Source organism: Camelus dromedarius, chromosome 36 (genome assembly GCF_036321535.1).
Source record: "Camelus dromedarius isolate mCamDro1 chromosome 36, mCamDro1.pat, whole genome shotgun sequence".
Taxonomy (NCBI): domain Eukaryota; kingdom Metazoa; phylum Chordata; class Mammalia; order Artiodactyla; family Camelidae; genus Camelus; species Camelus dromedarius.
This window is the reverse complement of record NC_087471.1, coordinates 10,712,334-10,728,412: the sequence shown is the minus strand read 5'-3', so window position 1 is coordinate 10,728,412 and position 16,079 is coordinate 10,712,334. Positions and strand designations below refer to the sequence as shown.

Here is a 16,079-nt window from a genome sequence, read left to right as displayed (position 1 = left end):
TGGTAACTATTCACATAGCATTTACATTGTGTTAGTAGTCTAGAGGTGATTTAAAGTATATGAGAGGATGTGTGTAAGTATTAGGCAAGCACTGTGCCATTTATATAAGGGACTGGGGCACGTGCCTATTTTGGTATCCACGGAGGAGAGGGGTCTGGGAACCAAGCCTCTGTGGATACCGAGGGGTGACAGAAATGGGAGTGTTTAGCCTGGAGGAGAATTTAGGGTTGAGGAGGAGGTGGACACAATAGTATTTGTACATTACAGAATTTGTAGATCTAGAAGTCAGAACTAGTGCCAGTGGGTAGACATTGAAAGGCAGTACTTTGATGCTGTACTCCCATAGCAGATGTTGGATTACCTGTGCACATCCATGCCCTTTCTCTGTTTCTTCTTCCTGTGGGAACCTTGGTTTTGTTTACATAATCTACCCTCTGTGTAGAGCCTTGTCTTTCAAGAGAGGCAGACCCCAGCTTCAGGGGGCGGGCAAATCATGATCAGTTTCAGCCAATCACGGTAGACCTGTTTTCCTCATCAGTGACTGGCCATGTGTAGTTCTGGTCGATAAGATGTGTACCGGGGATCTTCAGACACAGGTATCCCTCTCTGATAAAAAGATTCAGAAGGGGAGAAGTGATCTTCTTACACTGTAAAGTCTGCATGTGAAGCCTGGAGTGATAGAAGCCATCTTGACATTATAAGGGGAGCTAAACCAGCCTGCTAATGGCAGAGTGAAAAGAAGTGAGGAACCTGGCCTTTGATGATGTTGGACCACCGAAGTAACAAGTCTTGGAGATACATGACCTCAGGGCTTCTTATTGTTGAATAATAAAAACAAATGAGGTAGTTAGTATGTCCTGCCATTGTTGATTTTTCCTAAATTGTCTAGGACTGAGACCATGTCCAACAGAGCTGCTCTGAAATGAAAGATTCTTTTCCAAGGAAGCAGTCTTTTTATTCTTGGAGATATTTAAGCAAACGTTGAATAAACAGTTGATAGACTCGGGATTCCAGCATTGGTGAATATTTGCACTAGATGACTTTAGCTCCAGTTCTAACTAAAAGATTCAGACTTTACCATTCTAAAAACATATAGTAAGAAAGCAGTCCACAGTTCAGACAGAAGAAGTTGGGACCCACTTAGCTTCTCCACTTGGCGCCCTCTTATCTCTCCTAGCATCTCTACTTCCTGGAAGGTGAATGTGGGGCACTGTTCCTCATCTTTTTGGCTGGCCTGTTTCCCCTTCTCTGAATGTGTTGTCTGCTGCTTTATGGTTTCCAGAGAAAAGGAGATAGGACATAATTATATTTTAGTGTGAAAGACCTTTTCTGTTGTTTAGATGCACTGATTTAGGGAGAGAAGACAACATTTCATAGTAGATACCAAAAGTTTTATTTTACTGCAGTGATTTAAACGATCTTAATCTTTTTAGTGTAGTTTTTTGCCTTTTGGAAAATAGACCAATTATTCCAGTGTTACTAACAGAGGATGTTGTAGGAACACAATGATGTGATAATACTTTGGAAAATAATAGTGCATTTATTAGAAATGCTTTGTGCTATTTGAATAGTTTGTAAGTTGGGAGTACATCCTTTATTATATTGAGGCCAAAATAAGTAGCTCATTATTCAATTGATGTCTCTTTGAATTTCAAGATGATGGTGAGAAGCTAAGTAATTTTAAAAACAAACATGAAATACCAGCGAATCTACCTTTATTCACTGTGGACATCACTGGAAACATCCGTTTTAAATCATTCTTATTGTTTAATTGGATTGTCTTATTTTAGAAATAAAGGCAAAAAAAAAGTTTTAATTCAGGTTTCAGTTTCTTACGTGACCCAAATGTGGTATAGAAAGAGAGAAGGATTGTCCACATATTATTGTGAAGTTTCTTTTAGAACTTGGCTTTTCTTTTCTTATAAAGCATGTTTAGCTTAAGCTTATTGGGAAAATAAACACTTACGGTTCTGATTTTTCAGAAATGACAGTCTTCTCTTACACATTACCATAGCGTTTCAGAAGTTGTAAGACGGACTCAAAAGTAGTCAAGTTTGACTTCTGGAATTGTGACGTAACTGGTAGTTTTGTAAGCTGCTTTTTTCCTTCTTATTTTAGACTTCTGTTTCATTAGCTTTCCCAGTACTTATTCTGATACTAAAACTTCTTCTTATCCAATCCCAGGTTCCTCCATCTCCTGGCCAGGAAAGGTTGTTTTTGTTTTTGTTTTTGTTTCGAACCATGGCTGACTCTGAGCGGTCAGCCAGCGGGGTTCTCGTGCTCCTGCTCTGGGCAGCCGAGCTGCCCTCTCGGTTGCTGACAGGCTCCATCTTCCCGATGCCCTTCGTCCGCGCGGATCGGTTCTGTCTGTTTCCCGCCTGCTGCACTCCTGTCCGTTCTGTGGGGCTTAATCTCATTTTCAGCCGTGCGATTGCGTTAATAGATGTTTACGTGTTTAGCCTTCCACCCCTTTATTTAAAAAAACACCTTATCTGGGAACTCTTGAAGACAACTTTTGGCCTTGATGTGCCCCATAAATTGTGCCATGGGCACCAGCGGCCTCTGTGGCGCCTGTTGCCCTGACAGCTGGAGTCGGTCCCCCACCCTTGCTGCCTGGAGCCATGGTGATTGTCTTGCGTCCGGTCTTCAGCTCAGGACTCAGGGCCAGCTTTTCAGGCCAGGGGTCTGTGCAGTTGCACAGGGCCCCACACTAGGTTTAAAGTTTTCCTATTGCCGTCTTGAATTTCTTAATTTAAACGAATTTTTTTTTTAACAAGGGCCCTGCATTTTTGTTATGCGCTAGGCCTTGGAAATTATATAGCTTTTAACTCATTGCCTGCTTCCTCTCCTCCATTTGCTTCCAGCTTTCCCTGTGGGCTTTCTGTGCTGCCTCATATCTCTCTGTCTTCTGCTCACTCCACTTACTTTACTCCCTGGTGCCCTACGGTCCCCATAAACGACTCCCTCATGTCAGTGGAATCTACAGAAATCATTACATCTGAACTACCTGGTAACTGCCTAGCTGGTAGCAAGGTCAGGGCTACCTGTTACGATCCTTACAGCTGTTTTAAGGTTAGTCCCTAGGGATCCACAAATATCATTCCGTTATGTTTACATTTTCATTTGGGACCTTTTTAAGTCCTGCACTATTAATATTTTAACAATTAGCCTGCTACATATCTAATACTGTGTAATACACTCTGCTTAAACCAGTTTATTAGAAAACATTTATTTGAAGATGCAGAAAGAGTGTTGACCGATTATTAAGGATCTGAATACTTGCCAACAGATCAGGACTCCCAGCTAGTCAGTTGTGTTTGAAGGATCGTGTGATACAGTACATACAAAAGTACTTTGTAAACTCTGGGTTTTTGTCAGGTGCCAGTTTCCTTAAGCGTAATTGTTTATCATCCTTGTATACTGTTGATGGAATGTGAGCTGGTAGAGCCACTACAGAAAACGTTGCAGTGCTTCATCAGGAAACGACAAGTAGGATTACCACGTGACCCAGCAATTCCACGTCCTCATGTATACACGGAGGAACTGGAAGCAGGTTCTTGAAGGAGTGTTTGTACACCCACGTTCAGAGCAGTGTCATTCACAGTAGCCAAAAGGTGGAATTAACCCAAGTGTCCCTCAATAGACAAATGGATAAGCAAAATGGAGATACATAGACAAATGAATATCATTCAACCTTAAATAGGAAGGACACAAAAAATAAACACATGAACCTGGAGGACATTATGCTGAGTGAAAGAAACCAGACACAAAAGGACAAAGACTGCACGATTCCACTTACATGAGGTGCCTGGAGAGTAGTCAGATTCATGGAGACCAAAGAGCATGGGGGGTGTCGGGGGGAGAGGGGAGTGAGCGGTTAGTGTTTAATGGCTGCAGAGTTTCAGTTTTACAAGATGAATTCTGGAGATGGATGTGGTAGTGGCACAAAGTGTGTGAATATACTTAATACCACTGAGTTTTGCGCTTCAGAACAGTTACGATGGTAAAAAACAACAACAACAAAAAAAAGGAAAGTAATAATCCTCATTATGCGGGGAGTGAGGAGTGCTTGGAGATATAGTGAAACAAAAAAATGGCAGAATGTTGATAATTGTTGAAGCTGAGTGAGTGTACATGAGGGACACTGTACTCTAGTCTATTTTCTTAGTATAAATTTGAAATGTTCTGTAGTGAAAAAAAATTTTAAGTGATTGTCATTCAGTTTAGAAGACTAACTGTATCCATCAGGGAATTCTCCTGGTGGCTGCAACTGTCCACAACTGTGGACATTTCCAGTGAGGAGAGAGGGATGTGGCTGGCGAGGAATGGGACAGACTGACTAGCAGAATGATGTCGCTGTTCAAGAGAAGGACACTGAAAGAGATGTAACTTCAGAAGCAAGAGTGTCTCATAGGAAATTAAATTGCCTGAGTCCCCGTATGTGCTTTTCTTATTAGAACAGTTACTGACTGAGACCAGGAAAATTCTAAAAATTTTTATTGTGCGTCAGTATTCTTAATTACTGTATACTTTCTTCTGATGAGCCCAAACAGGGTGGTATTTGTTGCCTGTGTTGCTGGGAACTGCAAAAAAAAAAAAAAAAAAAAAAAAAAAAAGACACGATTACCCAACACTGTAAAGTTAATATTAAAAATATGAATGCCTGCACTTCATGGAGCATGACATTTATCATAGACATCTGTAAGACAGTGTGGCTCTGTTTTCCAACACAGGCACTTTTTTCTATTTCTGTTGTGATTCCAAACACAGGCATTTTCCTGACCATCATGGGCAGTGTGTCCACCCAATTATAAGATGTTTCAGTTATTAGTCTGATCATTTCTTTTAGACAGCACAGTCTGTTTCTGTTAACAGGACTGAAGCATGTCAAAGGCCTAGAAACGTCTTAATCTACTACTAAGAAAACTAGACACCAGAAAGCAGAAACATTCTGATACGTATACACATTCAACTTCAAAATGTGTAATATCTGGTCTTTTAACCGTTTTAAAACAGAGGATGAAGGAGATGAGAATTTTTTTTATCAGTTACACTTAAATTTTATAAGTTCTTACTCTTGGTTTTTTAAAAGACACATAATGTGGGGAATTTAGTACAAGAACAGTGAAAGTACATTTTATTTGCTTTGTATAGAAAATATCTAATTAAGCTTAATTATGTGATGGGCTGATTCTGGGTACAACTCATTTGATTCTGCAGACATAGTGAAAAGCCCTGCGAAGATAAAGTATCTACAGCTCATGTTGGAGGAAGTACATTCGTTTCTAAAATAAATCTTACATTTCTTTCTAGGTCTGTACCAATAGTTCTAGTGGAATGTGGGCAGAGCCCTTAAATGTTGAACCTAACAAATTTGACATCTTGCCCCACCTGCCAGGATAAGGTGAAAATACTTGCTGCTTATTTTCATTTAATAGAAGATAAGTATGTCAATTTCCTGCTAAAGTCTATAGACGTGGTGGCCATTGACTGGTAGCATTTGCCAAAGTTATCACAAGTGGAAGGAATAGCATACTCTACAAAGTTTCAAAATGAGTAGCTCATACACATGCCTGTGAAGGGACCTGAACAGTGACTTGCAGGATATAATGGCTAGTGTGGGATGTCATCAGTTTGTATTCTTTGCAACTGAATAATCATACTTTTCAATTAAATGTATGTTTTACCTTGATGTCAGTTATCTAATTTTTATCATTTTAGTATGGGAGAACACACCCAACTCCTGTGGTAAGCACAAGTGAATGGCAGGGTAATCCGAACACTGTACTCACAGACTAATCACATTATAACAGGGCATTTATTTAAATAAATTTCTTGTTTGAGTTAATATTTCATCACTATGAAAGAAAACAGTGTAAATCCATAAGATAAGGCAATTTCAAATGTACTAGTAAGAGGGAATCTTAGTAAATGTGGTCGTGTTCTTGCACTGTTTTAATTACCTTTTTGTCAGTCTGTTTTCTTCCAAGACTGATTTGTCCACTGCGCACATTTTAAATACCATGTATAAAACATTAAGCTAAATACTGAGAGAAGTGGAAGATACAAGAATCAATGACAGCTCATGCCTTCAAGCTCAGGGTAGAAGCCATTTTAGAAGCTGAATTGTCAGTTGAAGACAGAAGATTCTGTGTTTTTGGAGCACCCAGGCAGCCTGTTAGAGAGTGGTAGGGCTGGAAGTCATGCTGCAAAGAGCTAAATATTTAAGAGTGATAAGTAAACACTGTCCCTGGTACACCTGGGATAAAGCCCACAGTCCTCTCTCCACCATGTGAGATGGCTGGCCTGACTCTCCTTCGGTCTTCTCTTGACACATTGCCCTTTTTTCTGGTCCTCCAAGTCACCATGTTCTCTCCTGTCGAGGACTTTCACACATCTAGTTCCCTTTACCTGGATGCTACTTCTCTTGTCCTTTGCCTCGCCAATTCCTATGCAACCTTTCCAAGACACCCCGCCATTGCTGCTGTATAAGAGCCACCCCCCCCACACGCACCTGAACACCACTCATACAAAAAGAGAAGAGCCCCCCACTGAGGTTGTACAGGATGACAGCCCAACCTGAATTAGTTCCCCCTGTTGAAACTGTTAAAGCCTCAGGTGTTTTTCTTTTGTGACAGTTGTTTTGAATTCATAAGTGTATCGGCTTATCTGTGTAATGGAATCATAAACTCCCTGAGGGAGGGGCCTTGCCAGTTTGTGTCCCCAGGCTCTGGTACATAGTCACTTTTCAGGAAATGTTTTCAAGCGAATGAACAAATGTAGATCACTCTTCAAATCTGGTGGTTCAGCAGTAAAGAAAAAGAAGGGTGTTAGTTGAAATCGGTGATGTGTTCACGGGAATGGATCACGGGTCAGTCTCAGGACCGGGAAACTGGAATATTTCCGTAGGCAAAAGGAAAGGAGCCATTTGAGGAGAAACTGAAGATGTAAAAGGACGAGGGAATCATTTGTGGATTACAGTTCTACAGGAGTTATGTGATGGAAGGGTTAGCCTTAGAAAGAAGAGGATGCCTGTGTACCCTTAGATAGAAGAGAGAGAAGGGTTTGGAAATAATAATCTACTAGTGAGGACTCAAGTAAAATCTAATCAAGTAAAAGCTGGGATCTATAACATACGTGATAAAGGAGGGAGCACTGACTGCTTACAAATAAGACCAGCTTACAGTTTCCCTTGGTTAAGATTTGAATACTTCAAAATGTAAAACTTACAGACTCATATTATGAACATCAGTGGGAAGTGAACTTCAAAGCTTATTGATTTTGTTAATATTTTCACTTGAGGCAAACCGTAACCTAAACCTGTATATGACTCAAAACATTTCTTTTCTCCTTTTTCTAAATACTTAAGTCTAAATTATAATTTATTACTTTAAAGCATGATTCTGAGAGCTGTAAACTTCAGTCAAACCGTTTAACTGTGTACCAGTTCTCTAGGTGTTAAATTTAGTTGAGCGTCACATGAAAAATTAAGGAAGATAAGCTAACTCAGACACGTGTTTATGACCCTTGATTTAAGATAAACATAGAGCTTAAACTGAATCAGGTGCATACATTTCAGTGTTTTTTGGCAATGTACCCTATTCCCACACAGTTACAGAATGTCATTAGTATACATAGATAAAGCAGAGTAATGCAAAGCATTAAACATTAGTGTAGATGCAAGTGACAATTTATGTATTCTATTTAATTTAATGAATGTATATGAATGGTATAAAAATCATAAGAAAAAATCATAAGATATTTGTCTTTATTACACTACAGTTAGGGCCAACTCTTTAAATGTAACATTGGCAGGAGAATTTCTGAATTTTAAATTATGGCTTCAGTTGAATGAAGTACTCTTACATAAGTGATTTCGAAGGTACTTGGCAGATTTAATCTTACAAAATGGTCTGAGACATTTAGATTTGGGGTTGAAAACACCAGTGCTCTCCAAATGAAGGAGAATTAATTTTCAAGATTAATGTAGGATTTTGAAAACACAAGCTTTACACTAAAAGAGACTAACTGGTGAGAGGCGTTCACTTGCAGCATGAGAGTGGGGCTTCTCAGTGGGTTTTGTTTCCAGTCCTGCAGTCTCATTCAGTTGTCATACACACACTGCCCTCCTCCTCTCATGGAAGCAGAGCAATCCTTCTTTTCTGTCCCCTTTGCATCATAGCCCAGACCTGAGACAGAAAGTTAGGAATTAAATGGCTAGGGCCGCCCTCGCTGAGGTTCGGAACCATCTTTCATAGTCAGCATGTGGCTTCCGATGCTTAGAAACATTCAGTATTTGCCGAATGAGTTAATGCTTGCTTTGTACAACAGGTTAATTTCCACGTGCTCTAGCATTACTGTTGGAACCAGGAGTTCTAAATACACACTTTTCTTTCTTGGTTTACGTGTGCAAAGAAGAGCTAAGTTGCTTTCTAACATCATTAGCTTCGTTAATTAGACTGTTACATTTAACGTTGTAAAAAAAAATAAACGTTTCATAATCTCAGGAGATAAATAAAATACAGCTCTAGCGTTGTAGAACCGCCTTGGGATTAAACTGTCATTGTTTCTATACCCAGCGGCCAGCGGGTAAGGAGAGCGCCCTTTCATTCTGAGCAGGACTGTGGTGCTCTGGGTGGGATCGTGTACGTTTTCATTCTTTTGTGATTAAAAATGGCGTCTAAGATTTTACTTTAAGTATCATGTTAGAGATTTCATTCCATGACCATTTGTTCATTCACATGTATTTTTATTTTTAGCTCTAAGGAAAGACATGAGGCCTAAGACTGAGATGAGGTGGTTTTGAGGCCATCTGATTTCTGGCTAGAAGGTGTGCGGTCGCCTCGTCCTGAAACCCCTGCAGACAGAATGGTAATGCAGAGCCAAGACACAGAGAGGCCTTCCTGTTTTCCATGTCTGTTCTACCCCAGTTCCTTTCTTTTTAAGCTTAAATTTTTTTGTAAGTTGTGAACAAAAGGTATTAAACAACATGTTGACATATCCTAACTAAACTGGTTCAAGTGCTTCATAGCAAAAGGATTAAGTACAAAGTCTACATATTAATTGAACCTTTTAGAGTTGTTTAAACACGCTTTTTAAGAAATGAGCTCTTGTGAGCTACTTAGATAGCAACAAGATATTTACTCTACGAAAGCACCTGGGCCGTTAGGTATTTGCAGAGTGACATAATTTTTTTTTCCTTTGAAAACCAGTGTAGTTTGCTCTTAAAAGGGACTCTGGACTTAAGTTTTTCAGATGAGAAAGTAAGGATTCTTGCCACAACTTAATTTTTCTGTCAAAGAATTTTGATGTTTCATGTATGTGTGTGTTTATTTTTTACTTTTTAAACTGTAAAGTGCTCATTAAAAATGTTAGTTGTATCAGTTAACTCTGCTTTAATTATTACATGTATCTTAGTTCAAAATGTATTGTGGAGTTGAAGATAATAGTACTCTTTCATAGTGAAACGTTTTTTGAGGGGCACGGGGGCTCTCTTTATTAAGTTTATTGTGACGGACCATGTCCTGTTAAACATGGTGATGTGGCAGTGCTTATAAGGCAATTACTAGACTTAAATTTCCCCTGGAATAGAATTTCAATAGGTTCTTTGCTCAAGTTCAGATTTTATACTAAGCCAGTTTTTCGGAGTAAGTGTTATTTCATTTCCTGTACTACTTTGTAACAACATTAATAGCAAAAATAGTATTACAAATTTACTTATATTTAGCTTAAATTATGTTATCAGTTTGTTGAATTGATGAGATGCTGAGAAAATGAATTTCATCCTATTCCAGAGAGTAATGCAGAGGGCAGATTCTAAGGAATTGACAACATGAAGAATTTTTTTTTTTAAGTCGTGCTTATTTTCATGTTTTATTTTAGAGCCTCAGTTAGTTGTATAGTTCTAAACATTACCTCATTTCTCTGCAGACAGTGTTTTCTTATAAACAGTATTACAAATAGTATTTTACTGACAGTATTTTCTCCGATGTTGAGAGTGACTTAAAATGTAATAAAATATATTCTTTTTATTCATGTATATGACTCTCTGTGGTGATAGGCTTATTCACATGCCATGTAAATCCAGGCACTGTTTTGGTTGACCAAGATTGCAGTGATTTTTATATCTGCGATCTCAATTTATACCTAAATGATTCAGCCTGGGCTTATTTGGAAGCAAAGTAATGTATAATAGGTTCTTTCTTTCTTTCTTTCTTTTCTTTCTTTTCTTTCTTTTCTTTCTTTCTTTCTTTCTTTCTTTCTTTCTTTCTTTCTTTCTTTCTTTCTTTCTTTCTTTCTTTCTTTCTTTCTTTCTTTCTTTCTTTCTTTCTTCCTTTCTTCCTTTCTTCCTTTCTTCCTTTCTTCCTTTCTATCTCTTGATTTTTTTACTCTCCTTTTGGAAATGTGAACTCTGAACTCTTCATTTTCTATGGAAAAATTAAATAGGCTAGTCTCAGTAGCATGGTTTTTAAGCCTGTAGTAGAAGAATCATTCATATAGTTCACTTTTGTGTATTAATGTTTTAATGAAAATTACTAATTATTTTTATTTTTAGAAATTGTCATTTCTTATTTTCCCAAGCAAAATTGTTTTTCTTTTTCAAATAAGTCCTATCTAGATTGACCCATCTTTTCGAAGTTACAAGAACTTTGAAGGTCATCTTTCTTATTAATTCCTGTGCTAAAGTTAATATGATAGAAGCACGAAGACTTTAACCACTATTAATTGGCTAAAACATAGTTTATAAAGGTATCAGATAAGAATGAAATCAGTAATTTCATTTATGCATCTGAATGTCTGTTACCTTAATGGTAATTTTTAAAAGAAAATAAAGACAAAACTAATACCACTTTAATTTAAAGCCTGAAATTGTAAATGTAAAGGTATTTTTACCCAATAAATATTAAATAGGTGATGTATATGAGTATAGTTTAATGTTTATTTTGTTATAAGTAAACTGCCTTGTTTTTAAGTGAAACTTTAATATTAGACTCACAAGCTTATAACTTTAAGATGAGAAAAAAACATTAAGTTTAAAAATGTCATTTTGAAAATTATAAAAGTAAATACTGACCTTTTCTAAGAAAGTCTTTTCCTTTTGACATTGTTTAATTTTTTTTCCTTTTTTGTTTTTTAGGTTTGCAATTTTTTTTGGTGATGGCATGTTCAGAATCTTGGATCCCAAATATATTGGAAATATTTAGGAACTCTGGAAATTGTTGTTTTTGTATATATAATGACTTACTAGGTGAATCAATAGATTTAATAAAACATATAAAAGAGTAGGCATTATAATTTTGTATTTCTAAGTTGGCATGCGTGTCTCAAATTCTCAGCTATTTGTATTAGTGTCATGCTCTGCAGACAGGTATCTTTTGAAGATTTAGGGGCTTTTATGGACCTCATATTTTCTGAGGCCGTTTCTGTCATTCCTCCCATGCCAGCTGGCCAGCTTCTTCTCTTTTCTGTTTGTGTTGTAGTGTAGCTTACTTAGATCAGAGGTAATTCTTGATCAGGAGGAGAGAAGATAAAATGATCATCACGTGACAGTCCTAAAGGTAATAATTACAGAACTTCAAGCTGGAAATGGCCCCAGCGTGGTCTGTATTAGAATATGCAAATTCTCCCCAAATTATGTCCAGATACACTATGGCAAAATGCCAGTTTTCGAATCAGAGGTTATTATACAGGACAGACGTGCTAATGGGGAGGGAAGGGAGCTGTTCATTTCCACCTCCTCCTCTCTGCCTGTTGTTGGGTGAATGAATCAGGAAAGTAAAGTGGCCGAGAGGCCGATGGTGTGAATGGAAAGGAGAAGGAACAAAATTAGACCTTCCAGGAAGGAGTATTTCCCCTTAGAAAATTGAAAGTTGCCTATATTATATTCCATGTACACTATTTTAAAACTGTAGGCTCCTTTCATGTAGACCCAGAATGTGCACTAGGGCAGCCTTGCCCAGAGGACGGGATGGAGAGACCTGCATTTGACAGGAGAATCAGGCAGTCTGTGGTGCCTGGAGCGCCGTTACCAGTGGTTGTCTTCTTCTCTGCCCTGTTCCTGCTGGGACTGAGAGACTAGAGAAGCATTCTAGGATGCATAATTATTTCGGTGGTCAAATATGATTGCCTCCCTGTTCTTTTGACCAAAACTGGGGAAAGGTTTGATTTTTTAAGACTGTATTCAGAGCAGCTTAAAAACGGATCAAAGGGAAAGGATGAGGAGAATTCAGGGAACTATAGAGATTGAGTGGTAGCTAAGCAGAATGTTAATTCTTTGTTTATTGCAAATTTTATTATTGGTAGATTGTCCAGTAATACAGGAATTGGTGTAGAACAGAAGTTTTCATAACGTTTCTGTTGGAAGGCTTTTAGAAGCTAAGTAGACTACGCTGTAACCACGTGCTCCTCACCTTTGCTTTGCTTGGTTTAAGAGGAATTGGCTGATACATATTTAATAAATGGCACAATGAAAACATCAGTTTTTAAAAATCAAATTACATTTTAATCTAAATATGTGTTGCCTGTGGAGCTGCTTTCCCATTTCAACTGGCTTAAAAAAAAAAACAACTCTCCTTCTGGGATGCTTTTGTCAATAGAGACGTTTCCTCTTAGCCAATTCTAGCTACAGTATTGACTGGGCCTAGGCATTTGATACACCGCGAAGGAATTAGGCAGGAAAAAATTTGGTCCCTCCTGGAATGAATATTTTAAAGACCTTCTTAGATTCTGACACTGTGAGTACACATGAAGGAGACCCAAGAGAGAGGAAAATTTAAGCGCCTAAGAACAAAAATGATGGTAGGGTTGGGGGTGTGGTAAACGCTCATATAACTTACCTAAGGTGCACTGAGGGCAAGGAATTGACATCCTAGAGATCAGAAGGTAGAGTGTGAAATCCCCTGGGCAGGAGGCCTTCTGATGTTAATTCAGCCAGCTCACACTGGCATGCTGCAGTGTTCTTCAAGATAGTGGCAGGTGATCAGGAAAGTATCAATACATTCCCTAACAATGAGTTTGATTTTTATTTTAGTATGTTATATATGGGCATGTGGCTCATTTATTAAAAATAAGTATCTTAAATATTAGTGAAAATACTATAAAAATGAGTCTTTTGTCCCTGTTGTATAACTTTAGAAAATAATGTAGAATACTGACATAGTAGAGAATTGATGGCATGAATATAATCAATATTTGATGGTTGCTTTCTAGAAACTTCTAAATAAAACCTTGAGTTTGTTTACCGTTGGCCTCAGTTGTCCTACAGCAGCACTTCTAGTGTGTGTGTCTCACGGGAGAATCTGCACCTTCTTGGACCACTGCACGTCACAGCCTTGCACATCACTCTGAGGATTCAGAAACTGAGCCCGTTACCCAGGGATGGTTAGCTCTTTGAGCACAGTGGGTAAATGAGGCCGCACAGAGAAAGTGAGCCTCTGACGATGGCTCTTTGCATTTGGAAGTTTTAGACCCTTTCGGAAGACCAGAAGAAAGCTGTGGATCCTTCCCCCAACTCGGCTGCAGTTTCTGAGGGTAGAGGGGCGGCCCTTGGTTGTCCGGTCAGGAAGCCCTGATCTAAAAGATCGCCTTTATTTTCCTTGGCCTGGCTCCAGCTTTGCTGTGACTCTCCAGGAGTGGTTCTCTATCAGCTGTGAATGGAAGGATCTTAAGGACGCTTATTGCCTTACACGCTGAGCTGAAGCCACAAGGCCCGAGCTCTGTGATGTCATGGAGCCAGAGCTGCAGGGGGCTGGCTGCCCCAAAGGTGCCAACGGTAAAAACAGGGTCCGAGGCATTGAAGTGTGGGACAGCCCTCCTAGGTAGGCCCTTCCTCCTGCTGGTGTAGGGGCATTTATTTCACAGTAGATTGAATATTAATGTTTTCTTGTTTTTTAAAAAATGAGCATATATCTTCTAAATTTTAAAATTACTATAAAGGTTTTCTACCTAAGTGGTGACCCTCTTCTCATGTTTTAGGATATCACATTCATGATGTGAAATGTGTACTTCAAATTAACATAGTGACTGGAAATTTGGAATTCTGTTATTTTGTGACCCTAAAATTTGTAGCAGATTTTCAGGAAAATTGTCAAGATTCCCAGATACTTTGTCCTTTATTCCTTTCAAGTTTCCTAAGTGTATGATTATTTCTGAATTTTATTAATCCATTTATAACTCTGGAGGAAACTGCCTTCAGTTTCTGTTTTGACACAAAAGGGATGCTTTATCTGACTAGAAATGTGTTTTGACAAAAAAATTCCACTTGAGTGGCTCTAACCTCCATTTTGGAATCTCAGATCAACAGCTTATGTCATTCATTGGGACTTTTCTGCAAAATAACAGCTTCACTGAGGTCATCCTTGAAAAATGAAGAAATCCGAAGATAATTTTGGGACGGAGTAGAGGGATGGAGGAGCGTCCTCGGACTGCAGCGCCGCACACGCTGGCTTCTCTGCTCGTGTACACGCAACGCCGTTTGAATGTCTGTTATGAATTGGACCTGTAGACAGATACAGTGTATCTTGAATGTGAGAAAAACACAAGTCCAGCTTCTCAGACTTTTGCGGAAATACAGTCTCCTCTTGATTGCTCACACTGGCGGGGGGAGCTTGGTCCTTCCGCCTGACTAAAATCAGACATGTTTTCTGGATTCAAACGAGTTTTTGTATTCCTTGTGGAATAGAGTGGGCTTTTACATCACGTGCCTCCCAGTTTCGCCTGCCCTGCGGGAAGAGCCCGAGTTCATCTGGGCCCAGCTGCGTGTTCTCGGTCCTTCTCTCTTTTCTGTAATGTTGCCCTAAATGTGGGGAAAACATTAAGCATGTAGGATTCCAGAATTGATCAGAATCCTGTTAAGTCTGTCCCTCTTACCCTTCCCGGGTAATTTGATTCCATTTGCTTTTCAACTCTCCTAAATGTTGCCCACGTTTAACCCCTTTGGTCTGAGGTCAGGATAGAATTAGAACCACCATCCAGGCTGCTTCCCTCCTGTCGCGTTCTGTTCTGCCTGCGGCAGGCGGTTTCAGTTGCCTCATGATGGAGGAGTCTGCTCATCCTTGCATTCCCGCCTCCCTCCCTGCAGGCTCTTGTGGGGAAATAGAATAGATCTAGATTTAGCAGTCCTGGCTGTCTCAAGATTTGCCTATAAAAGTTCGTGGCATTGCATTTAAAATACAGCCTTTCAGCTGTGGTGTTGACAGGTGTCTCCAGTGGACGTCTGCTCTGTGCTGGGCCCTCGGCTGCATGTGGCCATTTGCTCTTTCCCTCCACTACCCAGTTCTCTTGAGGCCAGGAGTGCACCATCATGCCTCGGGCACAGGGGCGCCTGGAGCTGACTTCTGTGCCAGCTCGCTGCTCCCTGGAGCCGAGGGCTCATCAGATAGTTGAAGAGAGCCATGTCTGCCCCAGGTGCTAGTAAAACAGGTCACATGCGGAGAAAATGGTTATGTCAGTAAGATTTTGAAAGCAAGATTTGTCCAAAAAAAAAACCACCATCCAATTTTAGATTTACCTTCATGAACCCACGCTGACTGTGTCTTACTTTAAAAAATATACAAACTAACATAACTCTCAGAAAACATTACCCAGTTGCCCTGATGTTTTCAAAATGTGGTATTTTCTCTAAGCATTTTTTTACACGTAGATTGCAGAAGCACGTGCAAATGTGTTTTGTGTAAGAGTATATACTGTATAAAATATGCTGACTGTTGCTCTAATAAAATTAAACTTAAGTGGTCTCATTATTTAAAGCCTAGTAGTTTGAAATTATTTTTTGAGTAAAATTTTACAGCATATGATGCTATTTTTTACTTTTCATGGAATGTACAAGTAATCTTAGAAGCTACTTGTGTGTGTGTGTTCCCCACATATTCCACATAAAATAAAAATATTGTAAACAGGGTCCATGTCTCCAGTGAAAGTCTCCAAACTTTTTGGCTGTAATTACCAAGTGCTTGGGCTGGGCTGGCTGGAAATACATATCGAGTTTTTCTGTGTATGTAGCAAACTTTGTCCAAATAAAGTAGCTTTGTACTCTGAAGGAGCTTTTAGTAATTATATTTTTGTTGAATAAAATATGTGGG

General features: G+C 39.1%; 1 protein-coding gene and 1 long non-coding RNA gene across 3 annotated transcripts in view; both read left to right on the top strand.

Moving 5' to 3' along the window:
• Nucleotides 1-16,039, top strand: part of LOC105101977 (uncharacterized) — a 39,275-nt gene extending 23,236 nt beyond the window's left edge. The window contains exons 1-3 of one of the 2 annotated variants that reach the window (XR_838333.3): nt 1,781-5,404; nt 8,760-8,871; nt 11,138-16,039. This is a non-coding gene — a long non-coding RNA (uncharacterized LOC105101977). Of the gene's footprint in view, nt 1-1,780; nt 5,405-8,759; nt 8,872-11,137 lie in introns of those variants that run through there. The other variant, XR_010379209.1, reaches the window with a different exon arrangement.
• XKR6 (XK related 6) overlaps nt 1-16,079 on the top strand; it is a 223,456-nt gene that overhangs the window by 43,236 nt on the left and 164,141 nt on the right. The gene's annotated exons all lie outside the window — the stretch shown is intronic.